The sequence below is a fragment of the Gossypium hirsutum genome, chromosome D11 (assembly GCF_007990345.1).
Source record: "Gossypium hirsutum isolate 1008001.06 chromosome D11, Gossypium_hirsutum_v2.1, whole genome shotgun sequence".
Lineage (NCBI taxonomy): Eukaryota > Viridiplantae > Streptophyta > Magnoliopsida > Malvales > Malvaceae > Gossypium > Gossypium hirsutum.
The window spans coordinates 33,573,049-33,591,036 of NC_053447.1; the positions used below are offsets into that span (position 1 = coordinate 33,573,049).

Sequence of the window (17,988 nt, forward strand, 5' to 3'; positions counted from 1 at the left end):
TCTAGAGGCGGTCAATGTCTGTCCCCACAATATACATAAGAAACATTGTCGAATTGACTTGGTGGTCAGGCTACAATATTATTCAAACCATTAGTAGTAAACTGTTTCAACATTAAAGAGATAGAAGATACCTGAGCTGATAGTGAAGTAAGGGCGTATACTTCAGGCACTCCTACTACTTGTCTTCCTTAGGTTTCTCTATTAATCGACCACTGGTAGTTGTTACTGGTTATTCTTTTGATGATTTCATAAGCCTTGTTATAAAACTTAGATAGGAGAGTATCATTCGCAGAACCATCTACCACTATTCCAGTGTGCATGTGCAAGTTGAGATCATTATAAAATGTCTCCAACTGGATGCAATGCAGAATCCCATGGTAAGGGCATTTGTGTAGTAACTCTTTTAGTCTTTCCCATGCCTCGTATAAGGATTTATCATCCATTTGCTAAAAAGTGGTGATCTCATTCTTCAACTTAGCATTTTTTCTAGGTGGGAAATACTTTACCAGAAAGCGTTCAGCTAGCTCTTACCTTGTAGAAATTGAGCTAAGTGGCAAAGAATTTAGCCATGCTCATGCTCTATCTCGCAACATGGAAAGAACTTCAACCTCAATGAATCTTCGGTTACACCGATTATTCTGAAGGAATCACTCACCTCCATGACTAATCGAAGGCGAAGGTGTGGATCTTCTGTAGGCATTCCACTAAACTGGCCCACTGTTTGAAGCATCTAAAACATCACAGGCTTCAATTCAAACTGTAGTGCCTCGATCTCCGGTCTCCTAATTCCTAGATTTAACTCATTAAAAAGTGGCACAGCGTACTACCTTATAGCTCAATCCCTATCATCAGCAATAAAGATTGGTTTACAAGCATTAGCTGCCCCATTCCTTTGAACTCCATTTTGATTTTCAGGGTCCATTTCTACGGCTTGCCTCTGGGCTAGTCTTTCTCGTTTCCTTTGTCTAAATGTCCACTCAATTTCTACAGGGAGTAAATCGATAATACGATCAGTACTCATAAACACCTTAAAAGATAATCACAAAAAAATAAAAATAATTAATTCAATAAAAATAAATAAACCAAATTGCAAGAAATAATTTCACAAATAATGATTAAATTAACAGTCCCTGGAAACGGTGCCAAAAACTTGGTCGTGACAGAATATGCAAGTGTACACAGTTGCTATCAAGTAATAAATAAGTAAAATGAGTTATCGTCTCCATAAGGACTATTTTTAAATCGATAATTGTAAAATTAATATTCACAAGTTGGTTAAGAAAAACACAATATTTTTAAGGTGATGAATGTTAGAATTAAATTAATGCAAATGAATTAACCTAAATATAATGCAATGAAATAAGATGTAATGAGATGGTTTTAGCAGTGATTTCAAAATTTTTAACAATAATAACATGAATAAGCTAGAACAATTACAATGCTTGACTCAATTCATTCTTCATCATGTTTAACTATGTTCCAGAAAAAATCCATGGCAACTCGATCATTCATTAACTTAGAATATCATATAAGTTCTTTCGAAGTCTTTTACTAAGGATTCGTTAGAATTTATGTGAAGTAATAGGGACGGTTTAGGTTTGAAACAATTTAATCACATAAAACTAAAGTTATGCAAGGTAATAATGCTCTCTCAAGTTATTACGAACCTTTAATTTATTCTAGGTCGGATATAAATTAAGCATGCACCTTCCAATTATCGCATCCATTAGCACCATCTGATTAGGATTAAGAATCTAATTCTAATGCCTCCAAACATATTTTAATGCATGAATAACATGAATGATTTTAATTGGAAGCATGAAAAAATGAGGCACAAAACAACATAACCATGAATTGAATGAATTAAATCAAATCCTTACAATTATTCTAGCTAAAACAAATTTAAGTCATCATCATTAATGAAAAAACATTTAAACAGTTTGCAATCATGTTTGAAAAACTAAGAACAATTGAAAAGATAAAGGAAGAAGAAACTCTTTGATGAGTTCGGCGATTCCCTGAAGACTGATTATGGTGGCTTTCTCTAATTCTTGCAATTGCTCCTTCGCAAATTGCTCCTCAAGGTGGCTGGCCAAGAGAGGTTTTCTCAAGGAGATGCTAGCTAAAATAAATGGAATGATAGATGGATTTATGTGTGGAAGAGAGGAAAGAAAGTTGAGTGTTGAAGGATTTAAGGATGAAATGAAAGGTAAATAGAAGGGCCTATATATACTTGAGGGGTTGCTTAGGAGTTTACTAAAATTAGCATGCAAATCCCTTAATAATATCCCTTGGATGGCCAGCCATGAATTATTGGATTAGGGGTTGATGGTTACTTGATTTTGTGATCAATTCTTCCTTGATTCATGCTATGGGGTTGGACGACAATCAAGGTATTAGTTGGGGGTTGATTTGTGATTTTTTTTACACATGTAGGGATCTTAAATTAAATTATTCCAAAGCTAATTTTGGCTACTCTTCATGACTTAGTTGAATTGGGCTCTTCTCCACCCTATTTGACGGTTTTGACAACCCAACTAGTTAGCAGACTTGCCCTTCTCAGCAAACAACTTTCAAGTGGGTTTAATCAACTTTTTTTGGGTCAAATTTGTTGTCTTTCCATCCACATGAAGTGGATATTAACTCATGTTCATGTGTGTGTTTTTATTGGCTTCCACATTTATCATTTCAGTGGTCCAACTACAGCAAATTGTAGAAATAAAAATTAACATGTAGCATAATAAAGTGAAATTATGTAAAAATAACACCTAATTACGTAAAATTACAAATTTTACTAAAATTATGTCCAATGTCTTAAAAACATGAGTGAACTAAGGAATCATATGGTATAGTGAGTATAAGATTTCTTGATCTTGTAAAAAAATAAGGCAAAATGCCAATCGAGAAAGTCTTGAAAAAAAATTAAAGCAAAGGGAGTTGAAAACAAAGTACGCTCACATTTGTTCGAAAAAAATACGAGCTTGAATGATTGTACTCATGAATACTATAGTAGGCCTTAGTAAATGGAGAAATAAGAAAGGTGAGGGAAGTGGATATAAGGTGGTGTGCTACATGTATACTTGGGAGAGTTTCGACGACAATATAATGTGTCAAACTACTTTCATGCTTAACTATTTTTTCAAGTCTATTCTTTGAAATTCAAACCAACCTAAGTCGTAGAACGTTACAAGACGAAAAGTCCGATGTGACTTAGGTAGTATCTAATACGGATGGCATTGTGCCAAGTTTTGATATTTTTAACACTTATATTCACTTGAACATAATTTTATATTTATATTTTTTTTATGGAAACCTATACTTGATATTCTTTATTTGTTTGCTTTGTAATTTAGTGAACTAATCCGTCTAATTTTAAAAATTGTGAGTCAATTTTGTATCATGCTAGAGCTATATTTTTATTTACATTATCTTGTTAATATATTTCTTTCCAATTTCTTATATCAAGCTAGCTCAAGTACATTTTATTTTCTTGCATGTTTCTTTCACGTTTTCAGTTTAGTTTGTTTTTGGTTTTTCTTTTGTTTTTTTTTAGTTTGCTTGAAGGCAAGCAAAGACTTAAGTGGGGGGTATTTGACTTGACATCAAATGTAGTAGTAATTTTGGTATATTTTTGCACTTGAGGAACTTGTTTTCTATCCATTTTATTATTTAATATTCCATTTTCAATATTGAGTAGTTTAGTATTAAAAGTTAATAAAATAAGTGTTTTTACACAATTTGTAAGTGTTTGTAACCTATTAAGCTGACACAGGCCTTAGGTAGTTCTAATTTGTGTAACTGAGTGTGTAGGATGATGACTTATATAGGCCTAATGGACGTAAGAACTTGGGATGAGTGATACACGAGCGTCCTGAGCCGTGAAAGCACGACACGAATCTAAACAAGGCACAAATCACTTGTCGTGTGACCTGATGTCAAATGTAGTAGTAATTTTGATCTATTTTCGCACTTAAAGAGCTTTTTTTCTAGCCAATTTAGTATTTTATATTACATTTTCGGTATTTAGTAGTTGGTAGTAAAATTTAATAAAAATAAGCATTTTTAACACATTTTGTGAGTGTTGTGACCTATTAGGCCAACACGGGCCTTCGGTAGTGCTAATTTCTGTAATTAAGTGTGTATGATGATGATTTATAGCCCCAATTGATGTAGATCAAGGGACGAGTGACGCACAAGCTTCATGAGCCATCAAAGCATGAAATGGAACCAATGAGGCATAATTTGCATGTAGTGTGGCACCATAGACCTTGTATTTCAAGGTTATTAAGGTTATTCATGTAACACCCCTAACCCATATCTGTCGCCAGATTAGAGTTACGAAGCATTACCAAACAAATGTGACATTTACACATACATTTCATACATTATCATAAACACAATATAAAGTAATCATTCACATACATATCGTACCTAAATCGAGACCTCAGGGACCTAAAAATACTTTAGAAATGATTAGGGGCTAATTTGAAATCATTTGGGAAGTTTATGAAAAATTCACATGGCCATATCACACGCCTGTGTGTCAGGCCATCTAACACTCGAAACAACCCCACACGCCCATGTGCTAGGCCATGTGCTAGACCATGTAACTAACTGACTTGCAAGCAAAGGAACCTGTAGGGGACACATGGCCATGACGCCATGCTGTGTGTCACACACGGCTGAGTCACATGCTCGTGTCTCAGGCCGTGTAGACATAAATTTGCCCAAAATAAAGCCATTTCCATCACCAAACCATGCACACACCTAAAGGCCTTTTGTACACATAATCAAGACATCAAAACATGACGAAAACTTACATGTAATTACCAATTGAATAGTCCAAAATCAATCAACCAATATGCCATACAAGGCACCTCAAATACATTCATCCATAACTTACCTAAACATGTATATGTTACCACATTCCAATCACCAGCATCTAGCTCAATAGATTCCCAAAACATGCCATATCTTATCCATAATCAAACCAGCTAAACACATACCATTTGAGCCATTCAAATATGCAACAACATAGCCACAATGACATAAACTAGCAAGGCATCATGTACCATACCAAATCTTCATCTAAGCATTCAACTAAATATCATTATAAGTCCACCTATACATGCCATTATAACCTTGGCCAAAACATCAAAAACTACCAATATTATTGCTAGATAGTATGATAGGTCCCCAATGAGCTTCCAAATCAATCGTTAATTGCATAGTTCCTTTTTGAAACTTACCATTTCAATCTCTTTTTTTACCCGTTAACCAACTAGAATATCATCGGATACTCGGGAAAGCTCACACGAAGTGTGCTTAAACATATAATCGTAACATTTCCTTTACATCATTGCTCACATAAGCTGTAAAATGAGCCTACTCACACGAGCTGTGGGTCAGAATGTAGGCTACACGATGCTGCTCACACGAGTTGTGGAGTATCCACAACAAATGTAAGACCTCAATCATCAGTAGGACATTCAAGACCAGCACCCGAAACATGAAATCCCTAATGACATGTCATTTGTACCCTACGAATTCCTAAGATTCAACCAGGACTCGATAAATTTCATAGCATTTCTTTGGATATACATTGATTAATAGCATTCTAAATACATAATAACACACAATAGAATAACATGAATATAGTAATCTGTACATATGAACTTACTTAGACAACTAGGGCGTAGTAACAAAATCGACTAATCCAATGCTTTAGCTTTTCCCTGACTAGATCCATACGTGGTCTACCTTGACCTGAATAGATAAATTTAATTCATTTAATATCCCTAGCATTCAATTTAGTCCACATTTCATTTTTTCAAAATTACTATTTTACTCCTAACATTTTAACTTTTCACAATTTAGTCCTTAAGTTCATAAATTGAATTTTAAAAATTTTTAATCCTCTTCTCAAGCTAACCAAATTCTCTAGGGACTTAAATCAATCCATACAAACTATCATTTCATAAATTTACCATGAGACCATTTCTACAAACAAGTCCCTAAATGTCATTTCCATCAAAAAACACTTTACAAAACTTGTTTATTTATCAATAAGGGCTTATAATCTTTCATTAAACATCAAGAATAAAAAATAGTATTCATGGAATAACCCTAAATCTTTAACAGTTTTACAAATTGATCCTCGAGCTAGCTAGATTAAACTAAAACGATCCCGAAAACATAAAAATCATTAAAAAGGGGATTGAAAAACCTACCATGCATGAAGAATTTCCACAGCCAAAAGCTCCCTTTTTTAACAATGAAAATTTGGTTCTTTTAGGGTTAGGAATAAAAAAGATGATGATTTATTAATTCATCTTATTTTAACACTTTTTACTTAATTTAACTAATTCGTAATTTAACCTTTTTATTTCATTAAAACTACCACAAAACCTTCCCAATAACATTCACTAATACCTTAACATCCACTAATACCTTAAGTCCATTTGGTTTACTTTCCATAGCATTTTATCCCTTTTAACTAATAGAACTCTTCTTTTACACTTTTTTTACAATTTAGTCCTTTTCACTTAATTAATCATGCAAACATCAAAATCTCTTAATAAAATTTTAATACGACCTTACTAACATCCTATAGACATTAAAATAATAATAAAACAAAAATTTACTCATCAGATTTGTAGTTCTAAAACCACTGTTATGATTTCACTAAAAACGGATTGTTACAATTCAAGGTTATTTTCGTCTCCACAATCAACTTTATATGAAGACCTAAGACGTGCCGAAAACCTAATTCGAGTTCCCAACACTCTTATAAATAAGATCTTAGGGGTTTGATGTAATTAAGTCTTCTTAAACGCATCCAAAAACCCTAGTAGTTTAGGAGTAGGATTATATTTAGCTTTCATTCATTTTTCATAAACTCTTTATTCTTTCCTCTTGAAATCGAATTCGATCCAAAAGTGCTTCTATTTAATCGAATTATTTCAGTTTAATTTCCTTCACAAGCGATCATATTTCTTATTTTAATTGAAATATTATCTACTCCGTTCTCTATTTCACATCAAATCCAGGATTATTCTAATCTCTTTTCTCTTCCGACTTATTCGTGTTGATTACATATTTATTTCAATTGAGCTAGAGATTATGAATAACATGAGTGGCTAAATCCCTTAAGGGAGATTAACAAGCGGATGGGGACATGATTAACGGAGGATTTAGGGTTTTTCAATAGGGTTAGTTGGTTTAAATTACGCATTCATAAACCCTAGGCTTGACAACCCTAGGAAGTAATCGTAGGCTAAACGAGGTCGGGAGATAAGTTTTGCCAAGTAAATCGTAGTTTATCCTAGTTGAGAAAGTGAGGTCGGGAAATAAGTGAGTATCAACCAGTTACTTAATTAGTTAGAGGCAAGAAGGTAATAATTGGTTAACTGATATCTAATCCACCATAAAACCCTAATTCAAAGTTAGTTAAAACCCTTGAAGCGATTTAATCTTCCTATTCGGTTTTAACAATTTAGTTGCTTGTTTATTTTATTTATTTAATTTCTCATATTCGTCTATTTTATGGTTTACCGTAATATAGGATTTAACTATTACTATTTAGAGTTATTATTGTAAAGAGATTTTCATTAGATTTATTCCATCCTCCCTTGGGTACGATCCTCAGAATACTTTTTGTGCTTTGTTGTACACATTAACTATATTACAATTTAACCTGTATACTTGCAGACACCATTAATTTAATTTCTTTTAATTTTTTAATGTGATATTTCTACTCTAAATGATAACAAATTTATAGGCGGTCATCGTGTCGCACCATAGGCCTTGCATGGCATGACATAGACCCGACGTGGTGGCCAAGTATTCTAGGGATATTTTTGTCTGCATAATTAACTTTATACAAAGACCTAGTATGTGTCAAAGACCTAATTCAAGCTCCCAACACTCCTATAAATAAAACCTTAAGGGTTTGATTTAACTAAGTTATCTTAGACACATAAAAAAAACCCTCCTAGTCTATGAGTAGGATTAGATTAAGTTTTCCTTTGTTTTTCATAAACGCTTTGTTCTTTCCTCTTGGAATTAGTTTCAATCCAAGATTTCTTTTATAATATCGAAGTATTTCAGTTTATTTTCCTTCACAAGCAACAAGATTTGTTATTCCAATCGAGAGATTTTCTTTTCCGCGCTCCACTCAACATCAAATCAGGATTATTCTAATCTCTTTTCTCTTCCAAATTATTCGTGTTATCTACACGTTTAATTCAATTGAGTTTGATATTTTGAATATCATGAGTGGCTAAATCCTTTAGGGGAGATTAACGACTGGATAGAGACGTGATTAATAGAGATTTAGGGTTTCTTGATAGGATTATTTATTTTAAATTATGCATTCTTAAACCTTAAGCTTAACAACTCTAGGAAGCAATCATAGGTTAAATGAGCTCGGGAGATAAGTTTGGTCTAGTAAATCATAATTTATCATGGTTTAAAAAGTGAGGTCGAGAGATAAGCAAGTATCAACCAATTAATTAATCAGTTAGAGATTGAGAGGTAATAATTGGTTAGTTAATAGCTAATCCACCCTAAAACTCTAATCCAAAGTTAATTACAACCCTTAAAATGAGTTATTGTAAAAAGATTTTATTGTTTAGTTATTTTAGTTATTTAATTGGTTTGATTGAATTGGTTGTTTGTTTATTTTATTATTTAGTTATTTTAGTTATTTAATTTCTGAAATTAATCTCTTTTATGATACATCGTAATATAGAATTTAATCACTACTATTTAGACTTGTTATTGTAAAGAGATTTTTTATAGATTTAGTCCATTCACTCTTAGGTACAATCCTCGGAATACTTCCCTGTGTTCTGTTGTAACACAAATGCTATATTACTGTTTGACTCGTATACTTGCAAACACCGTTGCTATAATTTCTTATGTTTTTGGTGTAGTATTTTCTAGTCAAAGGTTTGCATATTTGGCGGTGGTCAATACTTCAATAGAAAAGACTTAGGTTCAAATCGAACCTAGTTAAAAAGAACAAAGAGCTTTTGGAAACGTAATAAAAGCCTAAATCTACTAATTATAGCTCCTAATCGGTTTTCTTTAACTTAGGATTAGCCTCCCTATTTATAGAGATGTTTTGAAACCCTAACTAGGTCAATCGAAAGCCCTAATCTCAGAATATATCAATGGTACAGACTAATTTAGCGTTCCCGATACTTGCTCTCCATATTTAGCCCTATATCGCGACACGACATCGACATGTTGCATTTGGTCTTCCGGCTTTAGATGTTGCGTCTTGGGAACTTGTGCTGCACCCAGGTATCATCCATGAGGCTCTTAAGCTGCTAAATAATTATCATGCACACTCAATTGAACACATCAGAACTACCTAAGGCCCAAATTGGCCTAATAGGTCAATAAACGTCAATTTATGCATAAAAATGTTTATTTTTGTACTTAAGGTAGTGCTGAAAATAACATAATTAATCTTAAAATGCCTACAAAACAAGCCCTTAAAGTGTCGAAATATACCAAAACTACCACCATATCTGGTGGCAAGTCAACTTTCCGATAAATGCGAGATACACCCACAAATCTCTACCTTGACTCGTATTTATCACACCTCATTTTCTATGCTCTGTCATGGGTCTAACTTGAATTTTACAAAATGTCAACCAAGTCTAAATTGTGCTCAAACTTGGAAGCTGAAAGACTTCTAGTCTTCAAATAGAAGTTTTATAATTCAACAAGGGCCAGTAATACCCGAATGGGAGAGAAAACATCAACTCTCTCCACTTTAGGGGTGTTCAATCAGTTAACCGACCTAAAATAACATTAACCGAATTAACCAACCTTTCAAAATTTTTAACCGTTAACCGAACCGAAATTTTTTTCAAAAAAATTATTTGAACCAAAATTTTTTCGGTTAATTCGGTCAGTTAACCGAATTAACCGAAAATTATATGTTTTTTATTTTTGGATAAAAATTAACCGAATTACCCAAATTAACCGAATTACCTGAATTAACCGAATTAATCGAATTACCCGAATTAACCGAATTGAATCACTACATAATTAAAAACATTACATAAGTCTTTGAATCACTAACATTACCTTAGTATTAAAATTAACACATAATTGAAATGTAAGTCTTTAATATTCTCCATTTGTATCTATTTCTTCTCTCCAAAAAATCTCCATTTGCATTAAACCTACAAAAAAAACATGTGCAAAAATTTAGCATATAATAGAAATAAATGCATTTAAAAAAATCAAATAATATAAACAAAAGAATAGATTATAAGTTAACAAGAATAAGATAGTAAGCATACCCTTCAACTCACGAAAGCTCATGATTTTAAGGTAGGCTCTGATGCATTCCAAGAAAAGTCTAAACATTGAATCAATTAAATAACTAGGAGTGATATGATAAAAAAAATTGAAACTATTAAAATAAAACAATAAATATACCATTTTCAATCTTGTCAAGCTCTTGGATTTGTTCTTCAATCTTTTTTATGTCTTTTTGTGATGATGATTTTCGAATCCAATCTTGAGTACACACAAGATCTTGTACAGTTTTAGGAGTTAAAGAACTCCTATATTGATCAAGCACATGTCTCCCGGTGCTAAATGTAGATTCTGAAGCAGTCGTAGAAACCGGTATAGCTAACACATCTCTGGCTATTTTTGAAAGAGTGGGAAATCTAGGGCTATTCACTTTCCACCACAATAGAATATCAAAATCTTCAACAAATTCCTCATTAGCCTCAGCTAGATATTTATCCAACTCAGATGTTTTATCCTCAACACAAATTTTCAACTCATGCTTTTTATACAAAGCTTGCATTCGCCTTTTCATTTTTTGTTGTGGTTCATCGAGAGAAACATGTGTTGGCACACTTGATTGGCTACAAGTACTATGAAGTGGAGGCTTATACTCATCAAACAATTCATACAAAGATTCCTTCAATTTTTGCATCATTTCACAAGCTTTTTCAGAACTAGACATTTCACTAAGTGCAAATTCAAGATACTTTAGTTTTTGTCTAGGATCTAAAACACAAGCAACAAATATAAGCAAATTCATCTTATCAATATCACCCCAATACCTATCATACTTCTCTTTCATGTTGATGGTCATAACATTGAAATCAATATTGCTATTTAACTGAGCATCTCGTAAAAGAATATCAATTTTAGAAAGCTCACCAAAAAAATTATTGGACATGACATATGAAGTGCTAGATATAAACAAAGTGACTTCATAAAAGTGTTCCAAGAAATCCCTCAAGTTTCTAACATTATGCCAATTATCCATACTAGGCCAACCCTCTCCCCTTTCAAGTTTAGCCCTAAAGTTTGTATCTTGCTCCTCAAATCTCTCAAAAGCTCTCTCAAAGTTCTACGCAGTGTCTAACATTAAGTAGGTCAAGTTCCACCTAGTACAAACATCAAGACACAACATCTTCTTGCACTCTATCTTTTCCACCAAACACACTCCTTAAACTTTTGTAATCTAACTGGAGATTGTCTCACATATCTAACAGCCCCCCTAACAAGTTCAATAGATTTATTCATTTCCTTTAAGCCTTCAACAACAATCAAATTCACAATGTGTGCCATGCATCTCATATGAAGATATTTATCATTTTGAACTAAACCCCCACGAGGGTTAAATTTCTTTCTCAAATAACCAATAGCAACATCATTTAAACTTGCATTCTCAACAGTAACAGTAAACAACTTATCAATCCCTCAATTCAACAAGCATTTCTCAATCACCATCCCAATGGACCACCCTTATGACTAGAAATTAGACAAAAAGTTTAAAATCTTTTTATTTAATTTCTAATCGTTATCAATAAAATGAGCAGTGATACACAAATAATTAACTCTTTGCAAAGAAGTCCATGTGTTAGTAGTTAAGCAAACTCTAGAACAAGAACTTCTCAAAAGTTGTTTTATCTTGACCCTTTCATCTAAATACAATTGATAAACATCCCTAGTCATAGCAGTTCGTGAAGGAATATGAAACCTAGGACATGCCACAAACATAAAGTTCTTAAAACCTTCACTTTCAACAAACTTGAAAGGTAATTCATCAATCACAATCATTTGTGCTAATCCTTTCCTACATGCTTCTTGATCAAATCTCCAAGTTGAAAGATTCCCTTCCCACCCTTCAACTCCCTTTCTAGGTAAAAATAGTTGTCCTTGACTAGTGTCAACAACATTACTAGGATTTTTCTTACATGAATCAATATGATATTTCAATAACCCTGTACCATTTTTTTTCATATCACAACAAAATTCCTTTTGACAATAATTACATTTAGTCTTACTTGCACCCTCACTATAAATAATCTTAGTGAAGTGAGACTAAACTTCTGACCTTTGAGGAGTGGCTTTTCTTTTCCCGGTAGTCCCCTTTGTTTGGCTTGAAGCTCCAACTCCCAAACTTTTAGAATTTATCGAAGTAGGAGGTGTAACACTACCCTCAATAGATGTTGGTTCAGTTGACATTCTGCAAGAAAAAAAGTATGTAATAAATTAAAATACATTTATAATATTAAACATATTTTGATGTTGAGTTTTATAAAAAACATAGTTGAGTTGGATTATGTTAAAAATGTGAGAGATTAATATAATCTTTTGAACTGCCACAATTTGCACACTTTAAAACACAGTTAAACAAAATATTTACACATTTTAAACAACATAACATGAGCAATATATGACATTAATTAAGGCAGTAAATATACTTAAATTTTGGAATGACATGAAATATCTTTTTCAAGTAGCATCCTTAACAATTTTTCAATAGCATAATAATGCTTACTTTGAGACACTGAAGCAACACTTTAATTTAATTTAGTACAACATAATAATACTCAATTTGAAACATTAAACAGCAGCTTAATTTAATTTAAGACAGCATGAAAATGCTCAATTTAATACACTAAAATAGCAACTTTAATTCAATTTATGACAGCATGAAAATGCTTAATTTGAAACACTAAAACAGCAGCTTAATTCAATTTAAGATAATATGAAAATGCTCAATTTGAGACACTCAAACAACAACTTTAATTCAATTTATGACAGCATGCAAACAGTAACAATACATAGCATTAAAATCAATAAACAGCAGCTCAAGGCTTTTTAAACAAGGGAGTATGTATGCTAATTTTCCAGCATTTGGTCAACATATAAATTTTATATGTCAAATTGTAAAAAAAAATGTCAACCAAACTTCCCTTCATTTAAAAGAGTAGTTTATGGCTTTTAAATCAAGGAATTTATATGTTGAATTTTCAACATTTGGACAACGGCCTCCAGCCATAACTATGAGAATCGTTTATTTTTTCAATCAAAATATTTAATAAAAATCATTTATTTTTATTTTTTTGGTTTATTAATTATGTTTTTTGGATAGTTTGCAAATCTCAACTATGCAAGAAAAGAATGCTGCTATTACATTTACATAAAGCAATCAAAGGGTTATTACATGAAGATGAAATAGGTTCGGGTTTGGGTGCGGAGATGAAAATGAAGCAGTTCATAAATACAAATACTAGCTGATATCTATTGGGATTATGAATATCGAGCTAGTTTCATTCTTAAAACAGAATTTGCAGAAATGGAGGCTTTAGTTGGTGAAAGTACTCTTGAGCTAGTAAAAACCTACCTCAACTCGTCGGTGATGGATGGTGACCTGGTAGACGCCGGAGTGCCGGACAAAAGGTGGTTGGCCTGGCATAGATTTTGGGAGTTTTCAATTAGGGATTTGAAGTTGAAGGTTAGTTTTTTTTCTATCATTTGTTCACTGTTGAGTTTAGACTTTTACACTTTAGTTTTAGTTTTAGTTTTAGAATTTTTTTATTAAATTATTTGTAATTTTTATTATTGGGTTGGTTGGGTAGGATACTTGGGTTGGATTGGGTTTAGGTGAATAGTGGGCCTATTTATATATTATAATTTTATTTATTAATTTTTTCGGTTAAACCGAAAAAATTTGGTTAACCGATCTGTTTCGAACTGAATTAACCGTTAACTGAAAAATCAAAAAATAATTAACCAACCCCGACCAAAAAAATTTGATTAATCGACCGATTAACTGAATTCGGTCGGTTAACTAATTTTTTTTTTGTTTTACCCAAATTTTGCACACCCCTTATAACACCCCAGAATTTGGGCCTATAAGTATTGGGCCTTGAACAAGGGAACGGTTAGGAAACTGTGCACAAAAGTATGTCTTCTTTAGTGGTTAAGGGTCCTGGGAGGAGTTGGGAAAGTCCTGGGTTCAAACCTGAGCTTTAGCAAAAATTTGGTTTTAAGTGGATAAAACCCTGGATGCTTGGATGTAGGCCTTTTAAATTTTTGTGTTAAAAAAATGTCATAAGGAAGCATGTGGTCTAGTGGTTGTGGCATCATTAAGGTTATTAGGGCGCTTGGGTTCAAGTCTTGGCTCTTGCATTTTATTTTGGTTTTTCTTTTAAAGGAACCTGGAATTTGGCCTTTAAACCTTTTATTTAATTGAAGATAAAATGTGATATAAAAGAGCTTGTGGCAAGGAAGCAAGTGGCGTGTTGAGCTATTGATGGGGGCTTGGGTTTGAATCCCATTGCAAGCAAAAAGGATATTTACTTCTATGTGCAAATTCGGCTAGGGGAACTCATTTGATGCATTTCAGCAATTGATGAGTGTATAGGTGCCAAATTTCCTCTCTAACATTTGGGGTTTTGGACTTCTCTTTATTTTTCTCTAGAGCCGAAACTAAAACTGACCACTTGTGCATCTTTTTGTCGGGTTCCCTCTAGTTCTTTTTGTGCTACGAAATTGACCATTCGTGTTATTCCTTCTCTGCATCTTTGCTATGCTCTTTTTCTCTTTTTGGCCGAACCTAACATCTATTTTTCCTTATTTCTTCTGCAATCGGATTCTTTCATAGCCTAGTTGAACCTTCCCTTTCTCTTCTTTAACTTCTGTTCACCTTCTATTCTGGGATAGCTGAATATCACTGTTGTTAATCCTTCTCTGCGTCGATCTACTACTAAGGTTCTGACTATCGGTAAGTGATCAAAAGCTATTCTCTAATTTTATTTTAAACCCAAATGCACCTGTGTTCGCTTATTCTTTCTCAAAACTGAAAAACCTTACTGACCGATTGTTATTTCATTTCTCACGTACTGCACTCATTGCGTTTTAAGAGGGTTCCTCGAGAGTGCTGAGGCATTCAATATTCTTCTTTCGTTTTTCACTTGTATATTTGAAGGAGGTAAGTTGGCTTGTTCATCGTTGGTGCTGCGTTTTAATATTGGGGTCTTAAGTCTTATTTTTCTAAACAACCCAGTCTTATAGGTTTCATTGTTTAGGAAAATAATCGGCGAGGTCATGTGATTGATTCTTATTTGGCGATCCAAGGGCATTAATCAATTCACATTCGTTCAAGACCTTGGCGGCGAACTGTTCACTCGATTTTGCAGTCAAGTGTGTATCTGTACACCATAAATCACACAGTCTCTTCTGTGAATTGACAAAAGTCGAAAAGCCAGACATACAGTGATTGAGGCCACATGGGTGTGCAAACGCTCATGTGGTAAATCGAGCCCACAATTATGGAGTAAGACTGTAGAGGCCACCACGAGCGTTCTCATGCTCTTCGGCCGTTATGGGCCTCGCTGGGCTGAAATGGGTCGTGTGGGTCCAATGGGCTCGTGGGCCCCACATGTAACACCCTTAACCCGTGTCCATCGTCAGATTGGGATTACGAGGCATAGCCAAGCATAATGTCTACTTTCAAGTTTTTTTTTTATAAAATTTCTAAATATGCACAACATCACACACATTAACCATATTACATTAACTAAATTTTATTTCTTCTTATATATATATACGGCATTAACAATAATATATAAAATCCGAATACAATTTATACCATATTAAATCACATATGTTATAATAGTAATATAATAAACTACTAAGATAATCAAAGAATAAATATATGTTCCGTGAATCCTTATGCTTAATATTAGACCTAAATAAATTTATCCTTTATTTCAACTTAAATGAAATCTACCATGGGACCTAACAATCAATATTATAAATAATGACATATCATTTATTTCATATTTTAGTCCCTCAAAAATTTCTTTTCACAATTTAGCCCTAATTTCTCAAATTCGCCAAAAATTCAAAGACAAAACATGTTAATATTTCACATATCTTTAATATTTCGTCATCAAATAACAAAAGCCACAAGCTCCCATCAATGGCAAAACACAAAATCATCATCAAATTCAAAAATTAAGACACAGGCTTTGAAGATAACTTAGCAACGATCTCAAAAACGTAAAAATTATCAAAAATCAAAGCAAATTCATACCTTAATCAAGCTTGTTTTGTGTCGAAACCTAGCTTTGTTTTTCTTTCTTTTCTTTTTTCAATATTTGGCCATGGAAGGAGATGATAGCTTTTTGCTTAAAATTTTGTTTTATTCTAACATATATTAAGTATTTGTTGTTTTACTAATTTAACTTTTATTAATTAAATTATATTTCATATAATATAAGGACAAAGTTGTCCATTGCCGCCCATTATCATCTAAATGGCCTAATTGCCATTCAAAACCCCCATTTTTAAAAGACAACAACAATTAGGTGCTTTTAAATTTGACCCCTAACTTTTCATTTTATGCGATTTAGTCATTTTCTTTAATCGGTCATTCAAATGATAAAATTTAAACACAAAAATTTCACACAATCAAATTCACACACAATAAACACACAAAATAATATTAAAATATTTTTCTAACTCAAATTTGTGGTCCCGAAACTACTATGTCCGATTAGGGTCAAAATCAGACTGTTACAACTCTCCCCCCTTTATGGATTTTCGTCCCCGAAAATTTTACCAGTGAATAGGTTTGGATAACATTCTTTCATTGCATCCTCTGGTTCCCAAGTTGCTTATTCAACTCCGTTTTTATGCCACAGTACTTTAACTAACGAAATTTTCTTATTTCGTAACTCTTTAAACTCACGAGCCAAAATGCGAATCGGTTTTTCTTTGTATGACATATCAAACTTAATTTCAATCTCTGTTGTACTAATCACATGTGAAGGATTTGATTGATATCTATGGAGCATCGAAACATGAAATACATTGTGAATCTTTTCTAGCTCAGGTGACAAAAATAATCTATAAGCAACCGGTCCGATACGTTCTATAACCTCATACGGTCCAATAAATCTCGGACTCAATTTGCCTTTACGACCGAATCTGAGTATTTTCTTCCACGGCGAGACTTTCAAAAAGACTTTATCTCTGATCTAAAACTCTATATCTTTTCTTTTCAAGTCTGCATATGATTTCTGACGATCCGATGTTGTTCTCAGACTATCACGTATCACTTTCACTTTCTGTTCAATATCTTCAATCAAATCGACCCAGTGTATCTTATTTTCACTGAGTTTAGTCCAATATAATGGTGTACGACATTTACGACCACACAAAGCCTCGTAAAGTGCCATTTTGATATTAGATTGAAAGCTATTATTATACGCAAATTCAATTAAAGGCAAGTATCGTTCCCACGTACCTTCAAACTTGAGAATGCAACATCTCAGCATATCCTCAAGTATCTGAATAATTCGTTCGGACTGACTATCTTTTTGGGGATGAAAAACAGTGCTAAAATGCAGTTTAGTACCTAGTGCATCTTGCAGTTTCTTCCAAAATCGCGATGCAAACCTCGGATCTCTATCCGAAACAATAGAAATAGGTACCTCGTGCAATCTCACAATCTGAGAAATATATAATTCAACAAGTTTATCAAGTTAATAATCAGTACGAACCGGAACAAAGTGAGCCAATTTTGTCATTCTATCAACAATAACCCAGATTGCATCTTTCTTGCTCGGTGTCAACGGTAAACCGGATACAAAATCCATCATGACTCGGTCCCATTTCCATTCAGGTATCATGATCGGCTGA

The 17,988-nt window shown here is 33.1% G+C and overlaps 1 non-coding gene across 1 annotated transcript; it reads left to right on the forward strand.

The window, feature by feature from the left end:
- The first annotated feature begins 369 nt into the window (after positions 1–369).
- LOC121223855 (small nucleolar RNA R71) lies at positions 370–476 on the forward strand. The gene has a single exon (XR_005921321.1). It is a non-coding gene; the product is annotated as a small nucleolar RNA R71 (small nucleolar RNA).
- The last annotated feature ends 17,512 nt before the right edge of the window (positions 477–17,988 follow it).